Source organism: Spinacia oleracea, chromosome 6 (genome assembly GCF_020520425.1).
Source record: "Spinacia oleracea cultivar Varoflay chromosome 6, BTI_SOV_V1, whole genome shotgun sequence".
Taxonomy (NCBI): domain Eukaryota; kingdom Viridiplantae; phylum Streptophyta; class Magnoliopsida; order Caryophyllales; family Amaranthaceae; genus Spinacia; species Spinacia oleracea.
This window is the reverse complement of record NC_079492.1, coordinates 93989410-94006630: the sequence shown is the minus strand read 5'-3', so window position 1 is coordinate 94006630 and position 17221 is coordinate 93989410. Positions and strand designations below refer to the sequence as shown.

The 17221-nt window shown below is 34.7% G+C and overlaps 1 long non-coding RNA gene across 5 annotated transcripts in view; it reads right to left on the bottom strand.

The window, feature by feature from the left end:
• Positions 1 to 13626, bottom strand: part of LOC110777877 (uncharacterized) — a 38234-nt gene extending 24608 nt beyond the window's left edge. For 3 of the 5 annotated variants that reach the window (XR_008923220.1, XR_008923222.1, XR_008923221.1), the window contains exons 1-4: positions 13323 to 13625; positions 13148 to 13217; positions 12992 to 13047; positions 12074 to 12211 (exon numbers count right to left, since the gene is read on the bottom strand). This is a non-coding gene — a long non-coding RNA (uncharacterized lncRNA). Of the gene's footprint in view, positions 1 to 11913; positions 12212 to 12991; positions 13048 to 13147; positions 13218 to 13322 lie in introns of those variants that run through there. The other 2 variants (XR_008923223.1, XR_002530604.2) reach the window with 2 other exon arrangements.
• Between the last annotated feature and the right edge of the window lie 3595 nt (positions 13627 to 17221).

Genomic DNA, 17221 nt, shown 5'->3' with positions numbered 1-17221 from the left:
CAAAGATCTCTCTCTCTTTCACAGTTCTTCCTCTTTACAAGGTGATTTTTTTTCGATTTATTGTCTTATTTTTCCGATTTATGTGCTAATTTTCATGTTAATTTTATGGGTGATTTTGTGGATTTAAATTGTTGATTTTATTCGGTTTATTTGATACTAATTATCTCTATTCATTTTTCCGATCTCCGATTTCTTGCGCCGATCTCCGCCTCTCTACTCTCAACTCCTCAAGTTTTCGGCTTTCTCTTCACTAGGTGATTGTTTTCTAATTCTTTTCGATTTTTTTTTAATTTACGGGCTAATGTTTATGCATATCGATTTTCTTATTATTTTCGACTATTTTTTCGATTTATTTTCTTATTTTTCGATTTATTTTCTTATTTATTTCGATTTATTTTCTTATTATTTTCGACTATTTTTTCGATTTTTTTTCTTATTTTTTCGATTTATTTTCTTATTTATTTCGATTTATTTTCTTATTATTTTCGACTATTTTTTCGATTTATTGTCTTATTTTTCCGATTTATGTGCTAATTTTCATGTTAATTTTATGGGTGATTTTGTGGATTTAAATTGTTGATTTTATTCGGTTTATTTGATACTAATTATCTCTATTCATTTTTCCGATCTCCGATTTCTTGCGCCGATCTCCGCCTCTCTACTCTCAACTCCTCAAGTTTTCGGCTTCCTCTTCACTAGGTGATTGTTTTCTAATTATTTTCGATTTTTTTTTAATTTATGGGCTAAATGTTTATGCATATCGATTTTCTTATTTATTTCGATTTATTTTCTTATTATTTTCGACTATTTTTTCGATTTATTTTTTCAATTTTTTTAAGATCCAAACTGGCAGTCATTTTTTTAAAATTAAAATTCATTGAAACTAAGATCAAAATACTCCACATAATTTATGCTTTTGTATTGTTTTTTTCCTATGATAACTAACAGTTAAAAAATAAGAAGAAAATCCTAAAGCATGAAAAATTAACGGTCAAAAGTAATAATAATAGTGTCATTACAAAAATGGGCAGCTTGTTGGACCATTGTACTTTGACGTTTCTTTTATTGTATTTGTATGAGAAAGCCAAGCAAAGTATTTTGAGTTCTGGAAATGGACATATATTAGGAGTTAAATTTTTGCATACTTATAAGTAGGCACATTGTTTTATGCAAAAAAATGGCATAAAAAAAGATAGAAAAAACACAAAGAAATAAGACAAAAATGTAGCTTAGCAAACTACTTGTAGAGTCGTAGTAGCACAGTAAAAACATGTCATAGGAAAATCATGTGACAAAAATTACATTTAACAAATTTCTTAATTTTAGTTGTACTGCCTTTTGTCTTTCATCTTCTTGACCCCTTTTGTTTGGCAATGGCTGATAACTCAAAATGCTTTCTTTTCGCCTTGTATGTGCCCTTTTGTTATATTGTTTAATTGTGGAAAAAATCATGCGTTGTTTGACGTTACAAATATTATAGGAGTACTTTGTAATTTTCAAACTCTATCCTCATAACATTGAAATTTAGACTTTTGTTTCAACTTAGTGATTATGAGGTTACAGCAGAATAAACAACATATGATTCTCACCATTTATAATTTATACATATGATGCTAAAAATAAGTTGTATATGATTGTAGGGGCAGATATCTGTCCATATATCTCTTACCTTCTTCAAAACTTTGTCTCCCCTAATGCCTAATCTGAACCTAACAGAAGGGTCTAATTCTTCAGACCCTAAATAAAATAACGTCAAACAACGAATCTGGAAGTCAATATAGTCAGATTCCAGTAAATTAGCATTTAATTAATTAACAATTAATGCTATATTTTAACATCTAATTAATTAAAATTGTTTATGGTGTATTTTAACATCTTATTAATTAAAATTGTTTTCTTTATGTTTTGTAGAAATGGATTCACAATCTACTGCTGAAAATGAAATTTTGACTGCTGAAACCATTCTGACCACGAGCTCCAAAATTGGTCAGTTAGTGGTGCCATCTAGGGGGCCTTCGTTGAAGCGTAAACGTAATGCCCCAATTTGACAACATTTTACCTTTATTGATAAAATGGAAGGTGATATTAAGGTTTGCTTTGCTCAATGTAACTATTGCCCTAAGCAATACAAGGCAGAAAGCTCAATGGGTACTAGCACTGCTAATAATCATTTTAAAATTTGTCCTGGTCGTCCTCAATTGGCTGTTGTTGCTTCCTCCTTTGACCCAAAAGTGTTTTTGCGCTTGTTTGCTAGAGCTATTATTTGTCATTCATACCCTTTGTCAATTGTTGAACATGAGCATATGAGGGTAGCACTTACTTATGCTAATCCTGCTATTGTGCATGTTACCAGAAACACCATCCTTAAACATTGCATTAGGGAGCATGACATTTATAAAGATAATTTGTTTAAGCTTTTGCAAAATATTTCAGGTAAAATTAGCTTTACATGTGATTTGTGGACTGCTTGTACTAGTCGTGGCTACCTTACACTCACAGCTCATTTTGTTGATGAAAGTTGGACTCTTAGGTCCAAAATTTTGAATTTTAGGTATTGTGAGCCTCCCCATACAGGGGTTGCTGTTGCTGGTTTTGTTTATAATCTCATAAAAGAGTGGAAACTTGAGCATAAAGCTTTTGCTATGACTTGATAATGCTCGTAGCATGGACGTTATGGTCCGCAAACTTAAGCTTGATTTATGTGAATCTTCTTCTCTTCCTTGCCATGGTGACTTTTTTCATGTTCGTTGTTGTGCTCATGTTTTAAATTTAATTGTTCAAAGAGGTTTGAAAGAGGTTGATGCTAGTGTTACTAAACTCCGTGATGTTGTCATTTATATTGATAGTTCTGATGCTAGACTTTGTCAGTTTGAACAGGCTGTTTCTGAGGTAAATTCTGTCTTTAAGGGTAAGTTATGTCTTGATGTGGTTACTCGTTGGAATGCAACTTTTCAGATGATTCGGAAAGCTTTAGAAGCTAAAGAAGCTTTGATTTTACATGCTGGAAAATATTTAGCATTTTCCTATCATCTCTCTGATGATGAATGGGCTATTGTTGAGACTGTGTATGAATTTCTTCAACCTTTTTTTGATATGACTGTTCTATTTTCTGGTTCTGAATATCCCACTGCTAACTTGTATTTCGAGAATGTTTTTCTTATTGAGTACAATCTGAAGGAAGCGCATAAAAATCCTTTGCTTAAGTTTATGGCTGTTGAAATGCTTGAAAAGTTTGAGGATTATTGGGGTGAATATTCCCTAATTTTATCAATTGCTCTTGTTCTTGATCCACGCTATAAGCTTCAACGTGTGAGAAAAGCTTTTAGTGTTCTTTATGTTGAATATGCAAGTGAGGAAAAGACGAAAAAGGTTAAAGATGCTCTTCAAAATATTTATAAGCATTATCTTTCTCAACGATCTTGTTCTTCTTCTACTTCAACTAGTCAAACTCTTTATAAGAAATCAAATGCATCAAGGGTAATTTTTTAATCATATAATCTGAATCGTGATGCACTAATAAGTTAATGTCTGTATTATTAATTTTCTTTATTTATTGTTGTTTTTTGTTACAGTTACTTGATGACAGTGATGATGAGGCCGAAGGAAATAGTATTGGTGATCTTGAGTTATACTTGAGTACACCACGTTCTCGAGTTGTTGATGGGGAAAAGTTTGATGTTCTAAAGTTTTGGGAAGGCCAAATGCCTGTCTATCCTGTATTAGCTTCTCTAGCTAGGGATGTTTTGGCAATTCCCATCACTTCTGTTGCTTCAGAATCATCCTTTAGTATGGGTGGTCGCATTTTGAACAAGTATAGAGGTGCTATGTTGAGTAAGCATGTTGAGGTTATGGTTACGGCCCAAAATTGGAGTCGTGGTTATTTCTGCGATATTGATGAAGATGTACTTTTTGTTGGTAAGGAAATGGAAGCTGAAAGTGCTTCATCCACTTGAGATTCCTTGTGTTGCCTTGTCGTAGCATCTGGGAACTCATTTAGAGATGCCGATGCCTTAAAACCACCTTATTTTTGCCCTTGTTTTCTATGTTGGGAACTCAGTTTGAGATGCCCATAGAAACTTGCTGGCTTTATTTGTGTGGTAATTCCCTATGATGAAAAATTTACTTATATTATTATAATATCTGAGGGAATTTTATAATAAAAATTTTCAATCTCTTTTGTACCTTGATTTGGGGTGTAGGATTGCAATTGAGTTTGTGGGGGTTGCTATATTTTTTTTTTGCTGTTTTCTCCTTGTAATGCCAATTTGGAATAGGAAGTTCATTGGCTTTCTGTTTAGTTGATAGCTCACATGAGATTTATGGCCAAGGAATTGAAGGGAACTGTGAAGGAGATTCTGGGTACTTGTGTTTCTGTTGGGTGTACTGTTGATGGCAAAGATTCTAAGGATTTGCAGCAGGAGATTGCTGATGATGAGGTTGAAATTCCTGAGAACTAAATTTTATAGTTTTATTGTAATGTGATGTTTTTTTTAATGAAATTTTTAACCACATTTTGTGTGTTCTTAATGTTTATTTGATTTTGGTGAATTTCTGAAATCGGAGTATTGGTTTAGGTGATTTGGAGACATAGTTGTGGATGAGACTGGTCAGATATATGGTTCAATGAACAACGAAATCACGGTAGCTTTTTAATCGGTATTCCTAAAAAAAATCAATCATCCGCCGCATTTCTCAGGCTTCCCGGTCTATGGTTCTGCTATTTTTATCTTATGGTTTTGTCTAAAGTTCTTAAAAATTAAATCATTCTGTTTTTGCAAATCTGTCTTTTTATACAATTGAAAAACGAATCAGATTCCATGGAAAATAGAGCTTAATTTGTTGGTTGATACGGAGAATATATATTCCTATTGACTCGTTCCCTTAAAACGTTCATTAATTCGTGCTGTTTTGATATTTGTAATGAACACATATTTCAATAAAGAAGAAGGAAATTTACAAATTAAGTTTCAAAAGTTGTATTATGGTATAATTTCAGTTTGTCTTTTTAGAATTGTTTCATTTCGTAATATATTATTATCCATGTGTCTAGAATCCTTGAAAAGAAATACATAATACAAAATTAAAAAATAACGCATACGCCTTTAATTTAAATAACGCATACTCCTTTAATTTAAATAACGCATACGCCTCGAATAGTCTACGCATAATATATCTGGTTGCAAATATAAATTTAGATAATTAACAAAATGATTATTACGACGAGTATTTTGGTCGCAAATATAACTATTCACGATGAGATAATAGACTCGTCGTAAAATAATATTGTAAAGTATTTATTTTCTAACATAAATACAATACTCCGTATTATTAGAATTAAAAGAACGTGTAGGAATTGAAATCTTTAATATTCGAATTTAAAATAGTTCATATAATTTATGACGAGTCACATCAAGTATAGATGAATCGAGTGTCCAATTAAAAGTAAACAAATGACAACTTATAATTTGAAATGGCATATTTACATATGGTCTTTTTGACAGTTTTGTTTTAAGAGTTATTCAAGTGTAAATAAATACGTATATGAAAGTCAAACCTTGAAACACTTATGTTTGTATCATATTTGATATTGCGGGTTATAAACAGTTTGAATTAAACGGGTTATAAACGGGTTACGGGTTGTAAACGGTTCGGGTTGTAAACGGTTCGGGTTGAAACAGTTCGGGTTGTAAACGGTCCGGGTTGAAACGGTTCGGGTTGTTAACGGTTCGGGTTGTTAACGGTTCGGGTAGAAACAGTTCGGGTTGTGAACGGGTTTTCCCCGGGTTGAAACGGTTCGGGTTGAAATAAATCGGGTCATTAACGGTTTTTGGGTTCATTCGGTTCGGGTAGAAACAGTTTCGGGTTGATGCAAACGGTTTGTTATCGGGTATCGGGTCTTAATCGGTTTAATATTTTCGAGAAGGTTCGGGTTCGGGTTGATTGTTATCGGTTCGGTTAGTTTTCGGGTTCCAACTAACGGTCTATTAACAGTTCGGGTTCTTAACGAATCGGATTAACCCAGCGGGTTCAACGGTTCGGGTTGAGATTTGACAGCTCTACTCACACGAGATGGTATAAAGTATGGATCGTTAGATTAAGTCGCTTGTGCGGTTAAGATTACTTCTCACCTTCTCACGATAAATGTACTTCTCATCGGATCCCGACCCTACATATATATATATATATATATATATATATTCTATTTAGGAAGTCATTCTCGTTCTTTACAAAAGTACATCTCCGTAGGAAATGTTCACCATACCAAAATACATACTTCAACCAATATACTTCATAAGAGCGTGTCTATCTGCACACAATGTTCACCAAGGAGCTGTCCCCATCCAGGACAAGTTCCAAAATAAAACATGTCAGCAAACGGCTGAGTACACAACTCTCTAACCCATTAAAACAATAAGGTGGCTGAAAGTAGGGAATTAATCTTGGCATTTTAAAAAAATTCATAACACGAAGAATATTTTTCCGTACACCTTTAGACATAGCATTCTTGTATCATAAAGTATCATAAAAAGAAACTGTTTGGGGAAAGAGAACATGGAAAAGGGTCGGTTACCGTAACTTCACTCCTTATCTTTACGGGGTCGTCACCCTCCTAGAAATCATATGCTTGCAAGGCTTAACCAGACGCGTCCTAGACATATACGGGTACCATACCCGATCATATAGAGCACCATGCTTTAGTCGCAACAGAGCTCCATACTCTGATCGGAACATATATTTGTTCATCACTGAGGTATGTGAGTGCCGTACTCAACGCATACACAACTTCTTTCCCCATATAACTTAGATGCTTTTGAGAATCATAAGATCTTAAATACTTAAGTAATATTCTTATATAGCTTATACAAAACAAACATATAGTCCTTAAAACTCTTACTAGTACCAGGAAAAGGACTTGCACCCACCTAGAATATTAATTTAGTGGATGATGGTTTATCAATCTGTCCAAATTCTGTATCGTAGATAAATTGTACTCCCTCTGTCCCGGAATACTTGACCTGTTTTCCTTATCGGGTCGTCCCTTAATACTTGACCTGTTTCTAAAAATGGAAATATTCTAACAATATTATATTATTTCTCACTCCACCCCTATTAACCCACCTACCCCTTACTCCATACAAAAAATAATTAAAAATTCAACCCCCTCTCTCACCCAACCCCACCCATTTACACATTTCCCACTAACTACATTAAAATAATACCCCACTATCAACTACTACCTATTAAATTAAATAAGTCAATTCAAGTCCCTTAAACTCTGTGCCGGTCAAACCGGATCGAGTATTCCGGGACGGAGGGAGTATCATCTAAATGAAGTAGTCCGAAAAATTCTATGTATTTATATATATAAAAATATATAAAAAAATATATAATAAAAATAATTAAAATAATTAAAAAATACGTTAACTATTAAATGAGTAAACGGAAGGGTATCTAAATAAAATAAACTTGAATAGTAATCTACACGGAGTAATATCTAATTTCAGAAAGTTACTTTTAAATAAGAGAAGTATAGATATACTTTATTTTAATATCAAGTAGTTAATTAAAACAAGATAATTAAATAATAATAATTCATAGTTGACTTTTCCAAATCCTAAAACAATGTCGGTTAGTTTAATATGTCAAAATTAAGATCATAACATGCATCATTGGTCAAAACAGAAAAACTAGGCTTGAGTTTTTGGTTTAAATTGGGGATTACTCAATCTGTAAAGTTAGTATTTTTATCAGTGGGTGCAACTCACTATTCCAAGTACTCAACACAATAGTACAATGTACCTCACTTAAAAAGGATATGGCTAGGAGTACACAAGGTGTGTAAGAGCATCTTACACACCACCACTTATATTTTGACACCTCATAAATCCCACTAAAAAAAGAGAGGGAAACCAAAAATAAAATGCAGATTTTGGGCGGTTCTTTTTTTCACCAAAATGCGCCATAACCATCTTCAGAGCGGGATAATTTTGATTGAGCGCCAAAATTATCGCCTCTTTCAAGCTTTCATCTTTTTCTCCTTCTTTCAGTTTCATCATGAATTTTGGTTGAGCGCCAAAATTATCCACAAGTAAATGTAAATGGCATCTCACCTCTTTCAAGCTTTCATCTTTTTCTCCTTCTTTCAGTTTCTACCATTACAGGTTATTTTTTAAAAATTATATTTCATCCTCATTTACATACATAAATCGTGGAATAAATTTCGAATGGTATTGAGTTTGTGTGTTTAATCGACGTTTGTAACATATAAATTGGATATTAAATGGCGAGCCCAGCCATAGAAATTCTCCTCCATTTTTACTGAGATTTTAGTGTTGTTATATTTGTTAAAAACCAGATTTGACGACTACAACGGCGAACACTATTTCCGGCACTCCACATTGCCATTGACGGGTGAGTTTGTATATTTTATTATCTCTTATTTCTTGTTTACACTGAAATTGTTGAGTTGATCGATTATATCTGTGATGTTGTGTTAAAAGAAAGCTGAAAATTGTTGTTGCATTGAAGGTGTTCGACAAAATGCTTAAATGAAAATGTCTTGAATTTTCTTTCAACTGTTTATGTATTACTACTGTTTTTGTTTTTGTATCCGATTTGGGTTGTCAAATTTTCATTGAGATTGAAATTTCAAGTACTAGTCTTATAGCTAAATTCACCAATGGTGACATTTTTCTTCGTATATCTAAGAAGAATGTCAATAGCTGATTTTTGTTGTTGATGGAAACGGAATTTTTAACATTGTCATTGAAAATTTGATTGTTATTTAAGCGAATTTGTGAATGAAATTTTGATGCCTTCCATTTCTGAATCTGAGAACCGAGGAGTGTAAAGTCAAAGCCAAGGAAACTACGTTATCAACCATAATTTCCTATATAATGCTTGTGAAAACCTCCTACATGTTTGAGGGAAGGAAATTGGTCATTTTGCCAGCTTGCTAATGAAGTATTGGAGTTATAGTTAAGGGATATACAGGGTGCATTAGGTCCCGAGTCTCGATTCTTTGTAGTGTTCATCGTTTTCACTTTATTTAGCATGTCTCAAAGATAATGATATCATTTCCTGCCTAGATCATGGGTGAAGTTCGAGATTGCTTCATCTTTGTTCTTATTCCCCGTGGGAGATGAGAGGCAAGAGTGTAGTAATATTTTTTTTGTGCACTAGTAGAGTGGCCAACTCTAACCGTGTTGGTGGGTATCATAGTGTCTAGCCTCTTGACGGATTTGGTGTCTCCGTCATAGATTCAGATGATCCAAATTTCCAGCCAGAAGATATTGTTTCAGGATTTACAGGGTGGGAGGAATTAAATGGGTTTATAAAAGGTTTTTGTCTACACACTTTTTATATATTCTATGCTTATGCAAATCTTTACAACCACCACTCCACCAGTAAGTACTCCATATACCTATGGGAATGATGGACATAAGTACTTACTTGCAGGGGTTGAAAATTAAAACTTCAAAACAAAGTTTTTAACTTGTTGCTTTTGTGTTTCTATAGGTTGTGTTGTGGGCGTTTCTGATGTGTTGCCAGCAGTTAGATTAGGTGTAGATGGTGTTGGTTAGGTTGTTGGTTCTGGAGCTTGTGATGCGTTAATAAATTTGATATATATACACCGGAGGTTCAATCACTAGAGCTTGAGCAACGACATTTCTGCTCATATTGTCTTTTGTTGAGATGATGCATGTAAATGTCTATTGCGCTGTTTGTTGTTTATGCCATAAACCAATTGAACGAAGTACGAAGTATGCACGAGGGTATAATTCAGAATAGTCACTTTTCATCAATATATGTAGAATCAACCATTAGCCTTCAAAATTCTTAACCAATCAACTTTACTGAGACAATAACCAGGAAGAGATCTGTCATCTAAAACAAAAAGAAAACTATCTAGTTCCAGCAACGGTGGTGTAAGGGAAGTCAAAATGTATGTAGATCTTTAGTCCAACTGAAGAAGAAATATTTAACAAATGCACGGGTTATGTATGACTTCAATCAGTGACGGATCTAGGGGGGATACACGGGGTACAGATGTACCCCATTCCCTAGAATCTACAACAGAAAATAGAAGGAAAAGAAGAAAAATCTGACAATAAGAAAAATAAGAAATATATATTTATAGTTTCAAAATAGAACCATGTACTGATCCTTGACTCAGTGGTAGCAGAAGATAAGAACCAGTTCAAGGTTCGATTCTCATTGTAGGTATTATTTTTTATATTTGCGTTTTCTCTATTCCTTCTCCAAGGGCTCGCGTTCCCTGTGTATATATATAATATTTTTTATTTTGAGACAAGTTTCACTTTTATGAAAAAAAATTCCTACTCATGTGTATGGAATATAATTTTCTAGTACGTCGTATATGTTTATTCATAACATATATAGAAAATGTATAATAACTAAATGAAAAAAGTTGTTTATAAAAAGTATAATTTTTAATTCAAAAAACGTTTAACCTAACAATTTGGGAAAATTATCCAAAAAATTGATCAATAACACAATAAGCGGTTGTAAATTAACAATTCCTTTTTACAACTCTAAACATCTAGTCAATATATCAATGTTGAAAAGTAAGTACATCAATGACTAAAAAAATGTTGGACAGAATTACGATTCGTATATTATTTACCCGAAAAATTTCTTAGGTTTTTTCTTGTTCGGAAAAAATTTATCATTATGTACCCCATTACTAAATTTATGGATCCGCCACTGACTTCAGTAAAATACTCTAAAAACCATCAACTGCCTGAAAGAGGATTCTTGCCTCAGATCCAACAAACCACAATCCCTAATATGTAACTAAGTAAAAGGAGAGTTTCAGTAGGGAAAAGGCCCAGTTAGTTGAATTCAGATACTGAAATCCTCGGCCGCTAATATTGACACCATCAAGAGCATTTTGTGCAAACTTAATTAATGCAAAGTATCTTCACACAGTAAAATTTGAGCATGAAATATCGGAATTCTTTGCCAAAAGTTTATAACCATCAAGGTAATGAGGTATTGAGGTTCCATTTTAATTTTAAAGAAATCAACAAAACTGTTGCATAACTCTCTTTTGTGGGATATGTAGGCAAGGAGAAGGGACTGGGCTTGGTTTATGTTCTATAATAGATTTCAAATTCTAATGCCTTTGTGGCTCAATGCAAATGATGGATAATAATAATATGATGTAGCTTTATTTTGTGTCTGAGTGCTCTATTTGAATCATAATAATTCAGGGAAGAAACATTAGAGCTTTTCTCTTCTCCCATGCCATTAGAGATTATAAGGACTTACTGATTTTAATTGTGGTTCACTGTGCAATTTATGTGTGTATAGCTTTTGCTACTAACTATCAGCTTGATTGTGATGTCTGCTAGGACTGGTTATTGTAATTTCCTGATTGAATACTTTAATTTTGGTTGTTTACATAGTCGTGTGGCAAACTGATTTTGACCAAGATGACCAGGCATCTAGTAAGGGTCCTTCCTGGTTCAGGAAGCCTCATAATGGATCAGGAAGGTATTCATCTTATACTCAGGGACGTCAAAAGGAAGGAAAAGTAAGGATAGATTGGATTTTTAGCTTGCAAATATTAGTTGTCTATGTTTAGATGTGCTTTTTCCCAGCAAAAATTTCTGCAGTCATCATCCTTTTTGGTTGTCCCGTTTCTCTATCATCTTAGTCAAGCATTTAGGCACTTATTCTCTAATTTGCTGCCAAAAAATTGTTTTATTTGCCTAGCTGTCCAGTGTCCTAGTTGCAACTGATTATATTGGGAGAAGAGGTTTCACAGGCTTCAAAGTTAAGACCCAAACCAATGAATTTAGATAAAGCAATTGAACTAAGTATGAAGTATGTACGGAGTATAGGTCAGAACACTCACTTTTCATCAAACATATGTAGAATCCACCATTAATCAGAAAAAATCACTCTAACTCAGATTAAAATTAAGCCAAAATTGACCGGTGAGAAGTTCAGCTAAGCCGTAGCAAGCACACCGTATATAAGTTTACAGATGATACTCTTATTAAGAGATAAATAAAAGCAAAACAAAATGGCAAAACACATTTACCAGTCATAGCTGCCGCTCACCACCGCCACAAGCCCCGTTCATCCGTCGAATCAGCCGCCCATCCCTTGCGCTCTCAAAGCCCTCCACCGTTTTCCGATGGTATGAGGAACTGGAATGTATCGTTTTACATGGAAAACCCTAAAGCCTAAATTAATTTAGTTCAAGGAAGAAAATATGAAAAATCGGAAGAACCCTAAAGCCCCAAAATTATTTTATTTCAACGAAGATAGAACAAACGAATAAACCAATCTTACAGCTCCTAATTAATTTATCTCAATGAAAAAACAAATGATAAACTACCGTAAAATCCCAATTTTTTTTGAAAAAACCTAAATTCCCTTGAAAAAAAATTGAAGAACAAGAACAAGAACAAGGAGGAAGAAGAAGAGAAACCAGAAACGTGAAAGGGTTGATTGAAAAAAAAATGTTTTCTCTCTCCTCTTGTTTTTTTTTTTTTGAATTAATTATTATTTTGTTGGAAAGGTAAAAGAAATTTGAAATTCAAAATTAGAATTTCAAAACAGATTTTAAATTTCAAATTAAAAATTTCATTAGAGGAGAATCTTTGAAGAATGAAGTGGCATTATTTAATTGGTGGTGTGCAAGATGCCCTTGCACACCATGTGTACCTCTATCACTATCCACTTAAAAATGATATAGGAAGTATCAATCAACTTAAACTTGTAGCTTTGGGAACTTGAACCAAACACATAGATAGTTTGAAATTCCAACGTAACCCAAACAAAATGGAAATTTTTAATTTCTAGATGAAATTATCTACTATGAAAATATCGGAACTCTTGGAAAAAAATACTTATTTCCCAAATTTACATAAATTAAAATGATAATTTTTCTTCTTCATGTATAATTAAAGAAACATATAGTTATATGAAAAATATGGTTAGAGTAGTTGTGTACCTTAAACCACAAAGGGTTAATCACTCCTCCTTAGAACTCCTACCTCCAAAGAACTCCTTCAAGAAACCCAACAAATTTCTTATTAGTGTTTTTCTTTTCAATACCTTACATGATATAGTGACTAGTTTACCCAAAATTTGGAAAATTCTTACTTACCTTAGCTATGTCTGGAACCCCCCAATCTTAGTTTTACCTTGACCTCCTTCCAATCCTTTGCTTGAACCCCCTAAAAGAGATATCAATTAATAGAAATTAGGAGTTGCATGCTGTGAATTTTAAGAGGAGAAGGAAAATATCAAGGACGGAGAAAACTAAGCTCAAGTGATACTACCTTGTTCTTGGTTGGGTTTGCTGTTTCCTTTGTTTTGTGAGAAAAACAAGGGAGTGTGTGAGTTGTGAGCTAGTGGATCAATTGGTCTTTATTCCATCAAGAAGTTTCTAGTGTAATTTATCTAGTTGTTTCTTACTAACTCTCTCCCAATTTATTTGGGCACATGTCATTTTATCACAAAAGTAATACCAAATGTACATTTGTTTCCCCTATAACCTAATCCTAGGACACGTATATCCCATCAAGTGAATTTTTTTTATTTTTTTTTATTTTTTTTTATTTTTAGCTATTCATGTGAAGTTACTAATGCAATTACATAACTAGAAATTAAACATTTATTCTTGACTACTCACTAATTGGACTAACGAGTGTTATGTTACTAAGACTGCTATTCAGCTCAGTCAACGGATAAATCAAGCGTGCGGATTTATTTATTATTGGGCTATTACAATGCAGGATGACTAGTAGTTCTGTTTCTTGAACTATGTGGACATGGCAATGTCATAATCATTTGCATAGATACTTACTTTGGGAAGACTAGTATCGGACAGACCTATGAAACTTTACTGTAAGAGATGAAAATCTGTCATAAGTAAATTTCATTAAAATTATTAGACACTAATCCTCAATACCTGAGTGATTTGAGATTACTTATTTGAGAACTGCTTACTTTCACGTTGTCAACCGTCGCACCGTAAAAGGAGGCTATAAAGGCAACGCTAAGGTAATCACCTATCAAACGAAGTCTAATCTCAAGATTGCAAGATTGGGATTGTCCTCCCATAAATCGGGATGAGATGCTGAAAGTTGTACATGGCCACTCGGAGAGCTAGAAACTGTAAAATGCATGGCCGTGCTCAGATGAATCATAGGCTATGATTATCTGTTTATTTGATCAGTTGAACTCTGAAACCGAAAAACACCTCTAGACATAATAAGGATGACAACTCTTATCTTATGTTCAAGAGCAAGCATCGAGCGACAAAGGAATTAGGAAATGCACACTTGTCCCTAAGGACAAGTGGGAGACTGAAGAAAATAATGCCCTTGGTCCAAGTATGCATTTAATGATAAGTCTAATAAATGCGGTTCAGTATTAATTAACAAGTTAATAATTCAGTGAGATCAAGTGGGCTGAATGCCTAGCTAGAGGCCGCTTCAGTTCAAGTGGAATTAATAATATTAATCCACAGCTTACTCTTGACTGAACCCGTAGGGTCACATAAATAGTACGTAAACGGATCAAGTATTTAATGGCATTAAATACTCCATCTATGGATATTCGGAATCGACGGATCTTGGTTTCAGTGGGAGCTGAGAGCGTCAAAGGCAAGAAATGAATACTCCGGAAACGATGATATTGCCGGAAACGAAAATATGGATCGTATCGGAAATATAAATATTATCCAAGTCGTAGATGTTGCCGGAAACGGAAACATGGTACGTATCGGAAAATATTATTGGAAATGGAAATATTGCCGGAATCGGAAATATTGCCGGAAACGGAAATATTGTCAGAATCGGAAATATTATCGGAATCGGAAAATAATTCTGGAAACGGAAATATTAAATATTTGTTCGAAACGTAAATTAATTCCGGAATCGGAAATGTTAAATATTGTTCGTGTCGGAAATGAATTCCGGATTCGGGAATTTAATCGGAAAGCGTATCGTACGAATTAGCATCGGACGAGGCTTGCTAGACGAAGGCCCAGCACGAAGCCAGACCGTCGCCCAGCAAGCCACACACATCCAACAACACGCCAAGGCCTCGACCAGGCCCAGCGCAAGGCCAGGCCCAGCCAAGGCTGGCGCGCGCTCAGCGATGGGCTGCGAGCACTGGGCCTCAGCGTTGTGCGCTCAGCGTGGGCCGCAAGGCTTGCGCATGGGCGTGCGGTGCTCGTGCGCTACGTGTGTGTGTGCTATACGAATCCTAAAGCTATCGGAATTCGTGCATAGATTAAATCCTAATCCTAAAAGATTAAATTAATTATTTAGAGTTCTAATAGGATTCTAATTAATTAATTAGTATTCTAACAGGATTCGAAATCCTTTCCAAAGTTCTATAAATATATGCCTATGGTCGTAAATTTATACACGAGTTTTTCAACAAGTATTCATACAATAAAACAGTGATTTTTGAGCAGAAAAATCAGTCACATTCTTGCCCATAATTGCCGAAAATTATAGTACCTTAAGGGCGATTCTAGTTGGTCAATCTTAAGGCGGATCCGGACGTGCTGTGGACTATCTACGGAGGGACGACACTTGGAGTCCTAAAGACATGTTCTTGTTCGGTTCGGGCGCAGCAAGGGAGGGCACGCTACAAAGTGTATGCACCTAAGTTATGCTAAATGATTATGTGTAAATAATATGTTTCCTGGCATTAAGGTTTTCCGCATGATTTATGTTTTGTCATATGTATCATAACCTAACAGATGACACCCCTGCAAGCCCTTCCGTAAGGCTTGTATAGTCTTGTATTTTGGATGAATTTACATTATGGGCCTGGACTTTATTTGCTTTTACATGAGTTTTACCTGCCGTCCCTGTATATTTCCTCCCAGCAGTTCTTCTCCAGGCTTGGATTTCGATTCCTCTTCGTCCTTGCCCATATCTCACGGTTTGTGATTTAATTTTGCGAAAAAAAAATTCAACCTTGCTCTTGATACCATGATAAATATTGATAAGTTGTGTCTCTATTATTACTCGTTTTCCCAATATATATCATACAACATATTTAAGAGCTACGTAATTCTAAGGATTACTACTACTGCTATCCTATTTAAACTCTAACACATCAACAACGTATAGTACTTATATTCCTAGTACTAATATGTCTAGGATATTACATAGATCAGAATACTAATCTATCGTAACAGTTTGGCTAGATGAATAGACCTACACTTTATTGTTTCAGATTGTCTACTTTTTCCTTAAAAATAAATATATGAAAATGGGTAGGGCATGGACGAAGCTCGAGTGGGGTGGTGGCGGTCAGGCGATTGTTCTTGATAAAGGAGGAGGGGGTGCGTGGTTACGTTAATTTTGTAAAAAAAATATTTTTGTCTTTTTTTTTTTGCAAATAAAGTGTTCAACAATAACACATGACCAATTTAGGAAATTAAAAATTCCATGTAGAATTAGAGCATCGTCGATGGTGAACCTTTGTTTGGAACTTCTAGACACCAAATTTGAAGGAAATATGTCCATCACCCAAGGTGCATTTGTTAGGTTATGATACATATGATAATACATAAATCACGCGGAAACAACCATTAAGCCAGGAATACATATTATTTACACATAATCATAGATGCATACTCTTTGTTGCGTGCCTTCCCTAGCTGCGCCCGAACCGAACAAGAACAAGTCTTTAGGACTCCAAGTGTCGTCCCTCCGTAGATAGTCTACAGCACGTCCGGATCCGCCTTAAGATTGACCAACTAGAATCGCCCTTAAGGTACTAGAATTTTCGGCACTCTTAGGTAAGAAAATATGGCTGAATTTTTCTCTCAAAACTCACTTTGAATACTTGAATTAATCTCATAAAATATGTGACCCTAGGCGCGTATTTATAGAGTTATGGAAAGGGAATTGGAATCCTAGTAGGATACGAATTAATTAAACTTAGAATTCTACAAGAACTCTAATTAATTAATTTATCCTTTTAGGAATAGGAATTTAATCATATACTAATTCTAATAGTTTTAGGAATCGTGCATGAACACAAACTCACACACACACACGGCAGCCACGATGGGCCGCCCATGCGTGTGCGTGCGAGCAGCAGCCCACGCAGCGAGGCCATGGCCTTGGCGCGCGCTGGGCCTGCCTTGCGGTGGGCCTGGGCGCTGCCTTGGCTGGGCGCGCGTTTGGCTTGCTGGGCGATGGACCGA